The sequence below is a fragment of the Nycticebus coucang genome, chromosome 19 (genome assembly GCF_027406575.1).
Source record: "Nycticebus coucang isolate mNycCou1 chromosome 19, mNycCou1.pri, whole genome shotgun sequence".
Classification (NCBI taxonomy): Eukaryota; Metazoa; Chordata; class Mammalia; order Primates; family Lorisidae; genus Nycticebus; species Nycticebus coucang.
In genome coordinates this window covers 1,151,402-1,165,037 of record NC_069798.1, presented here as the reverse complement: position 1 = coordinate 1,165,037, position 13,636 = coordinate 1,151,402, and the positions used below count along the sequence as shown (strand labels likewise).

The 13,636-nt window shown below is 53.4% G+C and overlaps 1 protein-coding gene across 6 annotated transcripts in view; it reads right to left on the bottom strand.

Annotated features, from left to right (window-relative positions):
* LDLRAD4 (low density lipoprotein receptor class A domain containing 4) overlaps positions 1-11,957 on the bottom strand; it is a 374,896-nt gene extending 362,939 nt beyond the window's left edge. For 2 of the 6 annotated variants that reach the window (XM_053571181.1, XM_053571182.1), the window contains exon 1: positions 11,781-11,920. The gene's annotated coding sequence lies outside the window, so the exon portion shown is untranslated. Of the gene's footprint in view, positions 1-2,641; positions 2,662-11,559; positions 11,688-11,780 lie in introns of those variants that run through there. The other 4 variants (XM_053571189.1, XM_053571187.1, XM_053571188.1 and 1 more) reach the window with 4 other exon arrangements.
* Positions 11,958-13,636: the final 1,679 nt, after the last annotated feature.

Below are 13,636 nucleotides of genomic sequence, written 5' to 3'. Positions count from 1 at the left end.
AGGGAGGGGAGGGATCACTGAGCAGACGACAGGGCTGGTCACTGAGACGGGTCAGTGAGTCGCCAAGTACCCAAAAAGCATCTTTACCTGGAGAAGGACATCTCACACTAGACCAAACAGGACACAGATGGGAAGACACTTTGAATCAGAAGGCGCTGTCTTCCCAACAGCAGCTCCACGTCCCTCCCAGGCTCTGCGAGGCGCCCCCCTCTGACTGCCCCCAGAGCACACCGGAAGGGTCCCCTGATGCCCTGCCATTCCCTCTCTTTGTTTGTTTGTTTGTTTGTTTGTTTGTTTTTGAGACAGAGTCTCACTATGTCAATCTCATAGAGTGCTGTAGCATCACAGCTCACAGCAACCTCCAACTTCTGGGCTTAGGCGATGCTCTTGCCTCAGCCTCCCAAGTAGCTGGGACTATAGGCATCGCCACAACGTCCAGCTATTTTTTGGTTGTAGTTGTCACTGTTGTTTGGCAGGCCCGGTCTGGATTCGAACCCTCCGGATCCAGTGTATGTGGCTGGCGCCCTCGCCACTGAGCTACAGGCTCTGAGCCTTGCCACACCCTCTCAACCACAAACAAGCAAATGGACCTGCTAGATCACAGCCACCCCACACCATCCAGCAGGAGAGAACACACATGAATGGCATGGAAAACAACAAGGCAGCTCCCTCAGCAGCTGGTGACCGCAGGAGCACACTGACGGCACCAGCACTTTCCCTCAGCACAGCCACCACCAGCAGAGGCCGGGTCATTTCATCACAAGCTCTACACCTAACTTGCTGTGAGTAATTATCAGACCCTCTAATTACTTATTGATCACACAAACTAATTACCAGAGGCCAGAAAGTGCTTCATTTGCCACCTAAACGACGGAAGACTAGCCAGAGCACTGGCATGAGTACGCTCACTACTGTTCTCTTTGGAAACCAGGAGGGCCACCCCAGGGAAGCCACCACGCTGCTTGTCAGCATCACCATCAGTGTAGGGTACAGCACTGGGCTCACCAGAAGCAGCCACTGCCCATCCCAGGCCGCACGGCGCCGATCAGAGGCAACTCCTCCAGGGGTGGGCAGACAGCAGAAAACTGAAAAGCAAGTTTGAGGGGCAGTGCCCATGACTTCCACTTGGAACGCGAGGAAGAGGTCAGAAGACTCAATGACCAGAATAGAGTCTATCGGCATCATCCACAACAGCAAACCCCACACCGGCGACAGGGCACAGAGCCCAGGCCACACTGGACCATGGGCTGTGAGCCGGACAGCAGCAGAGCCGGACAGAGGTACCAGAAGGGAACGAAAGCTATTCTGCTAAAAAGGGAGACACAGAACTGAAACCAACTTGCACCCACAGCAGAACAAACTGCACCGTGACAGACGCCCAAACCACGCCAAGCATAAGGAGCCCAGGCACAGCCAGAGGTCAGGGCAACCCTGGCACAGACAAGAGTGGGGTCAGGCTGCAGCAGGCCAAGCCCTACATTCGTCTAAGTCCCAGCAGAGCCCCCGGCAGACACTCCTCTAGCACGGAGCAGCTGAGCTCAGACTACGCAGGCCCACCTGAGCCACATGCTTCACAGCAGCATGCCAACCAAAAGAGGGCTTCGCAGGTCACCCCTGTGGTTTCCTTGACTTAAGTATTTGCACCTCCAAATTAAATGCTTTGCCCCAACACCCTGGAATGACGTGGCCTGACTGCCCAACCAGCCATCAAGCCACAACACCAGGAACCAGCAGCCCCGCTGTAAGTCAGGGACAACAGTAGGGCGTCACTCTCCAATCAGGGTCCATGCGTTAAGGTTAAATAAGCTCCAACCTGAGTTTCACATCCGGCTAACCTTAGAGAACGAACAAATCCATTAATTACACTTCTATATACATTTCATTAATTATTTGTTTCTTAAAGCCAACGAACATGAATGAGATGCTGTCTATGAAAAGCTTTCAATGGTTACATGTTTTGTAAACAGAAGGCGTTATCATTCCACTCCCACTTCCTGGCGTAAACTGCACAGAGGATGAAATTTAAGCATTTTGTGAAATGGGAACTAATATCAAGCATTAAAAAACCATGGACAAGATAGAGTCCTCATGCAGACAATTAGATAAGAAAATAGATCAAAGATGGGTATTCCAACAGGCTTGTTTTTCTTCACCATTCCTGGCTAGCTGATTCAGTTTTCAGCAAAGAGCCATTCCACACCAGAACCAGACTCCGACAGCCTCAGCCCATGGCCACAACGCAACAAGAATGGTGATGACCCCAGTGACTAGCTTGGGCCATGGCTGATGCTCACCAGACGCATGTCCACTTCCCCCGTGCTTAACTCCCACTCCAGCACCGCTTCTCAAAATCCTACCCACCTTTTATCCAAGCCATGTGTCAACTGCCATTTCCTTTACAAAACCCATCTGGATCCCTCTCGCCTCCCCCTACCCACACCCCTAGGGAGACCTCCCACTCCCAGCACCAGCTGCGTTCCTCCTCATCTCTCACACACACACATATAGCAGCCTGCAAGTTAGGACTCTGCCCATGGTGCATTAAGTCTTGGCCCAAAGTCAGTGTCTCAGTCTGTTCATGCTGCTGTAACAAAATCCCTCAGCCAGGATAATTTATGAACAGAAGAAATGTATTGCTCACAGTTCTGGAGGCTGAGAAGTCCGAGATCAAGGCTGCAGCAGACTCCGTGTCTGGCGAGGCCCCTTCTGCACAGATGATGTCGTGTCATCCTCATGTGGCAGGAGGGGTGAACGGGCTCCCTTGACGCTGCTTTCCCAGGGCTCTGCTCCTGTTCACAACGGAGGAGCCCTCTCAGCCTAATGACCTCCTCAGGGCCCCATCTCTTAAAATCGGGGCACAATTGTTATGTGAGAGATTGAGTTTCAGCTCATGAATTTGGGGGGCACACAAATATTCAGACCACAGCATTCAGCGTCCACCCTGAAGTTTCCTTTGATTGACCAAAATAGATGGAGGTCTCCCTGTCTGCTCAGTTTGGTCATTAGTCCCATGTGGCACTTTTTGCACCTCTGTCTTCCGCTGGCTTGGGGACAGAGTGGCCTCACATCGAGCCTTTCTTCAGCAGCTGCTTAATCTGAGACTTCATTATATACAGCTCATAAAACAGTCTTTACTTGCTAATCATTTCCCATAGGCATATTCCATCTTCTGCTCAGTCTCTAAGTGTCCGAGGGGCAGGACCTGGGTTTCTGACCGCACCAGCAGGGGAAGGTGCTTCACAGACACACGTTCGACCTAAGACCTGCCTTCTATTGAGCTCTCCCTATGCTAGCTGGCCCGGTCCCAACTGGTGTGCATACACAGCATCTTATTTACTCCTCTCAAAAACCTAAGAGGTGGGCAAATAGTCATTTTGGAGAAGGGCAAACTGAAGCACAGAGAGGCAGTGACCTGCCCAAGGTCACCTGACCTCTGAGGGGCCCAGCAGGATAGGGGCCCAGGAGGGGCAGCTTGGCGCAGGAGACCCAAGAAACCCCACAGGGCAAAACCCCACAGGAAACAGGACACAACTCACCGGACGCTGCTTCAAGGGTGGGTGCAGTGGGGACAGCCGCCTCCATGCAGATGACAGAAGCAGCCACTCCCTTAGGCATAGAAATGTGCCCTGATTTTTAAAATCCAGTATATGGATGATATCACGGCAAAGGATGAGGCTTCATTTTACAGGGCAACTAGGAGTTCCAGTAAATTGCAAACTCTCCCCTTAGTTTATTAATAACATCCAACTGTATCAGAAAACAAACACCATGCTTTTCCTGAACTAAATTCACCACACATAGCTAGTTGTGACTATACATATACAATATTTGTTTATTCTTTTTACATCGCTCCCTGGACGAAAAAGAATTTTAAATCCCAAGACCTCTACTATAGAAGTGAAATTTTTTAACTTATTTCACTTAAACACCAATAGGATGAAAGCCAAGTGTTTTAACAGTTATCTCAACAGCCAAAGTAACAGAAAAACAAACCTTCAACCAAACCACCTGCCTACCCAGCCAACATCCTATGGTCCTGCTAGCCGGAGGACCTTGCCCCATCTCTGCCAAACAAGTTCACAGGCTCAGAGTTGCGTGGCGGGAGCCAGCCCCACAGCACCACCCAGTCAAAGCCCATCCGCATGTGTTTTGGGCACCTGAGCACCTGTGCAAATGTTCCAGCACCATATACAGTAACATTGGAGCATGCAGAAGGCGTGTCCAGCAAGAGCAATTCTCCTGACGATTGCCGTTTTGCCTTCCTTTCAAGGGACTCAAGAACACCATGGATAGAGATGAGGCTGCCGAGGGTCCAATTCTCAACACTGAGGCTCTAGCCACAGGCAAGACAGGCAGAGAGCCAAGATTTGGATCCAGAATAGGGAAGGGAAGCAGGAAGGAAGGCACTCTGGGCTTGCTGGCTGGATACAGTCCCGTTGGGACTGCACAGCTGGGGAGAATTTCTGACTTGAGGCTCCAGAGTCAAAGGCCCAACAGCAAGGCCAGACTGCCCAGCTGGCCATGACTCCAGCCCTCACTGAAGACTGGCTGTGAGACACCAGGGGTGTCTGTGAGATGGGGAAGCACGAGCACCTGGTCACGGCCGCTGTGAGGACCCCATCCGTGGAGACAGTGTATGTGCAGCACTAAGGGCAGCGCCCACACATCCGTGTGCTATGAGACTGTCTGGAACTGCTCGTAGCATTATCTGACCAAGGGGGTATGGAACAGGGCCAGCTGGACCAGAGGTCAGGGAGCCCTTCAGAAAGCAGCCTAGATCCCCCTGCTGTACAAGTGCTCCTGTCACTGCCTTCAGAAGCAGCGAGACTTTGCTATGGAAGTTCCCACTGGGCTCTGTGCACAGATCGCTGGCCCCCAGGCCACAGACGCTGGGAACAATGCCTGTCTGTGCCTCCCAGAACCGTGGCCTAGCCCATTTCTGCAGAATCATGGCCTAGTGGCACACAGGAAGCCAGGAGGCAGGGCAGAAGGCCTGCCGTGATGAGGCAGGGCCTACACAGACGGTCTTCGCCACACCTGACGTGGCAGAGTGGCTAGCCGTGGGGGACAGGAAGGATCCTCTTCTCTTTGAAGTCTAGGTCCATTTGGGAGCAGTGCAGATGGCACACCCTTTGCTCACGGCCTCCCCCAATTCCTGACCTTAATGCCACTCAAGTCATCCATGCCCTGAGTCCTGTCTGCAAAGGGAAGAGTAAATCACTTGTCAGGGCCCCACGTATGAGGTGGCTCTGTAACATGAGCCGCACGTCCACTGACAACCAGAGCAAGACCATTAAGTTCATTACACCTGTCACTCTGCCAGCTGTCTCCAAATTGCCCTCAATGAAAGTACACTATGCCCTGGGAGTGCCGCCCAGCCCCCTCCCGGACAGCACACACGCATCTATGGCAGACACCGCGTTCTCAGCATCTGCACCTGCGGAAAGAGCACAGCTGTAGCAGCCTGAAGCTCGGCCCAGACACTCCTCAGGCTCTCAACAGCTCAACAGAAGTTTGGGTCCCTTGGGAAGAAGCAGGGTGCCATATTGCCTGCAGCTAGGAAGGAATGTGGGTGTGGACTCAAGGAGGGTGGGGGGCATGGGAGGAGTCAGAGCAGCCTGGCAAAACAGAGGACAGAGTGGCCCTGCAGTACAGCCAAAAATAACAGCAAGACACGCCCTTCTCGTTTCCGAACCCAGGTCCGGCTTTCTGGGCGCCTGCAGAAGCCCTCTGGCTTCGTGCACTCCAGGTCCACGGGCAGCACCCACGGGCAGCACCGCCAGCCACAGGCTGCAGGGTGCATCTGTAGTGCAAGTGTGTTGCAGACAGCGGTAATTTATTTATCCCTGTCATGTAACATTAACAATCTGTCTGGAGCTTGGCACGCACCAACTTGCACTGTCATATAAACTGTCTGACAAACTTAGTTGCATAAATGCTTCTCTTTTTTCCAGCAGACAATAAAGCATCCTAAAAAAAAGTTATCTTTTCTGTTCCTCTTCTCTCTTCCTCTTCCAGAAAAAAAAAAAAAGGTAAGAAATAAAAGCAAAACCAACAAGAAAAGAACCAGGAACCCAAGCAAACAGAAATGATCCCTTCTCAGCAGGAAGTAACCTTGAAAGTCTCAACATGTTTTCAATGCCAAGTAAATGAATAAATAAATGGATGTGGGGTGATGTTGGGAGGGTCAGTTGTGAGGAGGGTAAGGGAGCAAAATCTGCAAAACAAAAGTACAGTCATTAAAAATTAATAAAGGGTGTGGCTGTCCAGCCCCGCCCCCTTCTGCCCACGGGGATTTGAGCCAGACATTCTGCATCCCCATTAAGTGGAGTCTGGCAGGCTGCCGGTGTTTTAGTGGGTTCTGGGAATGCCAATATATTAACCAGAGGACTTCTTGCATACCCTTTAGAGTTTTTATTCTAGAAAAGTCAACCATTTAGCACAGTACAGCTTTATTTTTGTCCGGGAAGTCTCTCAGCTGCCAATCAAGGGAGAAATTATAGCTATGGTCTTTGTAATTTCCAAGACCTATCTGGAAAACAAGCTTGGTGGAAAGAAAAGTCCTCACAAAAACAGCTCAAAAGGCCAAAGTGCCATCTTTAGTGAGAATTCAAAGGAAAAAAGCAATCTATACGTAAATCACATGGACAAGGAATAACACAGACATCATTTTCACGCCCTGGATGAAAGATATTAACTAGAAATTTGAACCCAGTATTTTGACAGCAATCAACAGCCAGGTGTTTGCTTGTGTTTCTCAGTTGCCTGACAATGAAGCAAGCAGACACACACATACAACTCCCTGAAAAGTAGCAGTCTTGTGGCCTAAATTTTCAAGCCCTAGGCAGAGCCTTTGCATTCCTATTTTGTTTTTTCTTTTTTCCTTTTTTTTCTTTTTTTTTTCCATTCCTATTTTGAAACTTAAGATTCACCTTCCATGCACACCCATAATATAGGTCAAGATGTAATTCTAGACTAACACAGTCTTGTAGGCAGACAGCCACTCTGACATCAGAAAATAACGGCTTCCAGGAGATTTTTTTTTTTTCTGAGACCTAAAAAAGGAACTGAGGGAGGGAAGGGAGGGAAAGGTGGGAGGGAGGAGAGGAGAAAACAAAGAAAGCAAAGAGCAATTTAGGACTCCATGGCAATCTTGCCACTACTCACATTGAACATCCATGGGTCTACGTGAATTATGTTAACTCTTTCTAAACATTTGTCCAGGTGAAAATGGTACGCTCTTCTTCCACAGGAATCACGTCCTGAGCTGCTCTTCATTAGTAAGTCTCACCCAAAGGGCAGACACATCACAGAGACTCCATTAGCCTAGATTCAGAAGAAAGACGCAAAGAAACACAGCAAGGGCTGCCAGAAAGATCTGACCTGTCTACCGCCAAGGACTCCTGACCTGACCTGTCTACCACCAAGGACTCTTGATCTGACCTGTCTACCGCCAAGGACTCCCGATATCTGACCCGTCTACCCCTCAAGGACTCCTGATCTGACCTGTCTACTGCCAAGGACTCCCAATCTGACCTGTCTACCCCTCAAGGACTCCTGATCTGACCCATCCACTGCAAGGACTCCTTATCTGACCCATCTACCACCAAGGACTCCTTATCTGACCCGTCTACCACCAAGGACTCCTGATCTGACCCATCTACCACCAAGGACTCCTGATCTGACCCGTCTACCCCTCAAGGACTCTTGATCTGACCTGTCTACCCGACAAGGACTCCCCATCTGATCCATCTACTGCCAAGGACTCCCGATTTTTTTTGTTGTTGTTGTTTAGAGACAGAGTCTCACTGTACCACCTTTGGGTAGAGTGCCATGACGTCACACAGCTCACAGCAACCTCCAACTCCTGGGCTTACATGATTCTCTTGCCTCAGCTGCCCGAGCAGCTGGGACTACAGGCGCCTGCCACAATGCCCGGCTATTTTTTTGATGCAGTTTGGCCGGGGCTGGGTTTGAACCCGCCACCCTCCGTATATGGGGCCTGCGCCCTACTCACTGAGCCGCAGGTGCCGCCCAGGACTCACGAACTGACCTGTCTGCCGCCAAGGACTCAGATCTGACCCATCTACCCCACAATGACTCCTGATCTGACCCGTGTACCAGTGCAAGAACTCCTGATCTAACCCATCTACCGCCAAGGACTCTGATCTGACCCGTCTACCCCCCAATGACTCCTGATCTGACCCGTCTACCCCCCAATGACTCCTGATCTGACCCGTCTACCCCCCAATGACTCCTGATCTCACCGCTCTACTGCCAAGGACTCCCGATCTGACCCATCTACTGCCAAGGACTCCCGATCTGACCCATCTATTGCCAAGGACTCCCGATCTGACCCGTCTACAACCAAGGACTCCTGACCTGACCCGTCTACCGCCAAGGACTCTGATCTGACCCATCTACCGCCAATGACTCTGATCTGACCTGTCTACTGCCAATGACTCTGATCTGACCTGTCTACCAGTGCAAGGACTCACAATCTGACCCGTCTACCAGTGCAAGGACCCCTGATCTGACCCGTCTACCAGTGCAAGGACTCCTGATCTGACCCATCTACCCCTCAAGGACTCACAATCTGACCCGTCTACCCCGCAAGGACTCACAATCTGACCTGTCTACCAGTGCAAGGATTGCTGCCAGGAGTCCTGAGGTGGCTTTGATTTTATGTGAGGACACAAAGTAGTCACCTCCCACACATCACCACAAGGTGACTTTAAGCTGAGCCCAGGAAAGGGACGGAGCTCTGGGGTCTCTGCTTCACTGCTGACCAGAAACTACCCCGGGAGCAAAAGTACCACCCTCTAATTCCCTGTCAGCCGGGATATTACCTCTGCAGTCTCCAAGATGACACAGACAGCATCCGGACCTGCAAGGCTGCTAAGTCAGCCAAGACAACAGCACAGTCCCAAACTGTAAACACCTCTGCAGACCAGCTCTGCTCTCAGCGCGCCAGGCAAGAAACCTATTCTTAGAACACTGTCAGCAGTTGGGAAATAAATATTTGTCTATGTATGTATACACTCTGGCAGGGGTGGGGGTGAGGGGGAAGGACTGTAGAATCTCAAATGACGTGCCAACAAAATTGGCACAAAATCCCTTAATAAGGAGCTGGCCTGGGCCCCACGACAGGACCATGGTCAGGCAGACCCAGTCCCAAGATGTTGAGAGTCTTCCCCAACATGTGTATTTGGAGGTTTCCCCAACACAAACCTATAAGGAATGACGGAATGATGGCTGACACCTCAAGCTCTTCCAAGGACAACAGCAGAATGTTAAGAAATTAGAGAGGCCTTTTAATCCAAGGGTAGCAAGTAGGGACAGTTCCATTACAGCACATCCCTGACTGGCATGGCAGCCATGGTCTTGCCAGGATTCCTCACAGCATGTTCACTGTCAACAGCAAAGCGAAGCTCTTAAAATGAATCAAGCTTTCAAAGATCATGAGGAATTTACCTCTATGTTTTAAAAAGCACGGCTTTTCAAATGGTATGTCAAGGGTTGACAGGAAACCAAATATTATAATTTAATAAATGTACATAGCTAATATTAAGACCTCCCCATTTGTCTATGTAATGACTCAAATTTGATACTAATATCTTTGAACACAAAGACTGTATTTCAAGAGAACTGTGCACACTACAAAAGCAGATTTATAGATGACAGTAAACCTCAATCTAAATACTAGAAAAGAGCTGGGCACAGTGGCTCACACCTGTAATCCTAGCACTCCGGGAGGCTGAGGAGGGCAGATCACATGAGCTCAGGAGTTTGAGACCAACCTAAGCAAGAGTGAGACCCAGTCTCTACTAAAAACAGAAAAACTAGCTAGGTGTCATGGCAGGCACCTGTACTCCCAACTACTTGGAAGGCTGAGGCAAGAGGAACTCTCAGGCCCAAGAGTTTGAGGTTGCTGTGAGCTGTGATGCCACCACACCCTGGCCAGGGTGACAAAGTGAGACTCTGTCTCAAAATGTAAAAATAACAAATAAAATAAATACCAGAAAAAGACTAAATACTCATATACAAAACGCAAGCACAAGTTGATGCAGTGGCGGTTTCTCTACCCAGACCTGCAGACCACTCTCTATAATTCAGTATTCAGTCCACAAGCTGCAGGAGACCCACAGGCAGGAAAACACTGTTCTCCACAAAACTAGCAGAAAGGGACTTATTTATTAAAGAGAAGTTTCTCAGCTTGTCCCCTGCAAGAAGGCACCGCAGGACGCCAGCCAAAGGACCCTACCTTTAAGGCCAACATTGTTCCCCATCTCTGCCCACCTCTCAGTCCAGCTCAGGCTCTCATACCAGCTGCTACGACCAACATTCCCGGCAGCTGACCTGGCCTTACTCCTCACAGCACCTAGCATATAGTAAGTCACAATCAATATTTACCCTGATGGTAATTAACATTTAGAAAGTGCGAGATCCAGGGATGGGACGATGCCAAATAATTACAAAAGAAAAAAAGAGACGCGAATAGACACACAGAGGAAAAGAAAAGCAAATCAAAATTATCCAATTCTAGCGAATTAAAAGATTCCTTGGGGGAAAAAAATCACACACGTTTATGTAGCCGGTGACATTCAGCCATCATCCCCCACCCCGGGGAGGAGCTGGCTTCAAAGTCTCCAGCTGTCCCGGGCGCTCCCCGCAGCGCCTTCTCCCGGGGCCGCCCGCCCACCAGACGACCTGGTCGCCCTGAAAATCTCTACCGCATGCGAAAGCCTCCTCCTTTTCCAATTTGAGAAAAAGAAAGTTTAAAAGCAAGCAAATGCCCTCTCCACCACCATAACGGATTAACCCCACCGGAGCCCACCGTCTCTGGCCAGCTCCCCAGTCCCACCTGGCAGGACCGGGGTCCTGAGAAGCCCCCTCAAGGCTGTGCAGGGCAGACCCCTCAACAAAGGCAAGTGCCGGCCCTGGCTGGCTGGGTGCTCGTCGCTTCCCGTTTATTCCACCGCGAGGGTCTAAGAGAAATTCAACCCACGCCCGCTACCTCCGAGCGCTGAGACTCAGCCTAAGTGCAACTGCAGCCGCCCAAGACAATCGACTTCCCAGCCGGTGCCATGAGCTCCGGGCAGTCCCGCGACCGACGTCAACGCGCGCGGGGGGACCCGGGGAGACGCCCGGTGAGGCGGGCCCGAGGGCCCGGGGGACCGGCGACAACGGAGTGCGGAGCTGCGGGGTGCGGGACGCTGTGCTGCCGGGCGCCGGGCGCGCGGTGCGGGGTCGCCTCCCGCATTCCCGCAAACTCCCCATCGAGGTCCTGCAGTCCTCCGCTTTCCGGTGACCTCCCGACCCCGCCTGCAGGGGTTCACAGAGTGGCCTCAGGGAGCAGAGACGGGGCAGCCACCGTCGAGCTCATCCTGGCCCAAGTGGTGCAGGATTAAGTCCTGCCACCGCGGGTCACCCTGCGCCCCAAGGCACCGGGAAATAGAAACCCGGGTGAGAGCCGGCAAGGCTACCCTGGCAGAGCACATCCGCGCCCCCGCCGCCGAGCCCACCGGTCAGCCTGCCCCGCCACCCAGCCCCACTCACCTCGAACTCGCGCCTCCGGGGAACGCGCCAGGCCGGGAGGGCGTACAGCGCCGGGCGGCTCCCTCTGGCCCCGCCGACGGCGCAGGCTCGCAGACGTCCGGTTCCCGGCGCGTCCTGTCCCCACGTCCCCCGCCCCCTCGGCTACCCTCCTCCCTCCACGGCGCAGCGATGAACTTGGGCCAGGAGCGGCGACCACAGCGCCCACTCGGGTCTGCACTCACCTGCGGAGCGAGGCGGGGACGCTGCCCGCAGTGCGGCTCGGGGGCCCCGGGCCTGCCGGGCGGGGGAGGGGCGCGCGGAGCGGGACGCGGAGGCCGGGGGTGCGCGGGGTGCGCGGCCAGCGGGCGGACGGGCGGGGAGCGCGGCGCGCGGGTCTCTGTAAGAGCCGGGGACCTGACCCCGGGCCTACCCCGCGCTCCCCGCCTCCGTTTCACTTTCCCAGGCACTCGCAGCCTGTCTGGAGGCGGCGGCGGCTCCTCCCCGGCTCGCGGGGGATCCCCGGCCGGCCGCGGCGGCTCGCGGAGCGGGCAGGGCCAGCCGCACTCGTCTGCTTGTCCGGCTGGGCTCGGTGGGCAGCCTCGGGCGGGGGCCGCGGGGATACGGTGCTGCGGCCGCCCAGGGGGCTGTCCCGCCTCCGGTCGCGGGGGGGCGGGGGGCGACGTCCCGCCTTGCGCGCCGCCGCCGAGTGTCTGCAGCGGGAGCCGAGCGCCGGGGCCGCGTCTGTCTCCGACTCCTCTGGTCCCTCCTGCCCCTCCTCCCCGCTCCGCGGCGGGGACCCGGCGCGCGGCCAGGCCGTGGGGGCGGGGGCCGCCGTGGCGGCGACAGCGGGGTCCCCGGCTCGCACAGGCCTCATCGGCCTCTGCAGACTGCGAGCCCGGAGGCGCAGGGCCGGGGGAGGCGTGCGGGGGCCGGGGCCGCGGGACCCCGGCTCGAGTTCAGGGGCGCGCACCCACCGCCGGTCGCACGGGGAACTTGAGGCTCTGCGGAGAGACCCTGCAGGGGTTCGCCGCCCTCAGGCCGGGGCACTCTAGTGAGAAGGGCCTGTGAATTCAATTCTTCACTTACCTCGCCGGCTGCGTCTGCCCAGCGGGTGGAGCGCTAGCTCAGAGACACGCAGTAGGGCCGCAGGGCACTTAGTAGGACCGGTTAGTGCTGCGGAGCCCACTTGGTCTCCCCCTTAGGAGGCTGCCCTCTTTACAGGAAATGGCTCCCGACCAGGTCAGATAGAGTCTTCCTCTTTGCTCTATATGACCTTTTCTCCTTGAGGGACCTATTTCTCCTCCTCTGAAGACCCTTTTGGACTTGACCTCCGCTCGAGTGCAGACAGTGTAACATTTTGTATTCCAGAAGTACTAGCATTGGCACCGTATTTGGTGTGTGTGGGGGGGTTGGTTACTGACAGAGCATATGGGCATTTTAATCCAATTTTATTACAGTCACCAAAATTAGACAGTCCCCCTCTGCCCAAATTAAAGCCCCTGCAGACATAACCAAAATGCTACGCTAAGCTGGGTTTTCAGGCTGGGTTTAACAGAGAGTCAGCTGATGAAAGGAGTAACAATCTCCCCCACCCCCCAAAATAAATTGTCCAGCTCTTAGTTCCATAATACCAGAGAGATAAAGCTTTTAAAATCTGTGATTAATTTATAAGTAACCTTTAAGTTTGTGAAATATTGGCGTAATTATTGCGGTAACTGCTGTGTAGCTTTGGCACAGGACGTATGCACCGTGGTAATAATATGTAGTGAGCGCTCCGGGCTCAGCGCTTTCATGCATTGTCTTGTTCAATCCACACACTAACCAGGAGCTGTGGCTCCTCCATTTTACACATGAGGAAGTTGAGACTTCAAAAGACTTAGTAACTTGGCCCCAGACCACAAGAGATTGGGTTTAAAATGCCCAACTGGCTGCGCGAATTTGGGAGCTGAACCAGCATACCACACTGCCCCCTACCGACAGCAGCGCTCACATTAGGTCCTGTCAGCTCCCACCCCGCAACCGCTGAGCATCCATCCCCCCATGGCAGGCACTGTGTGGGCACCCAGAACTGGTGGGAAGGCCCAGGGCCCAGTCTGGT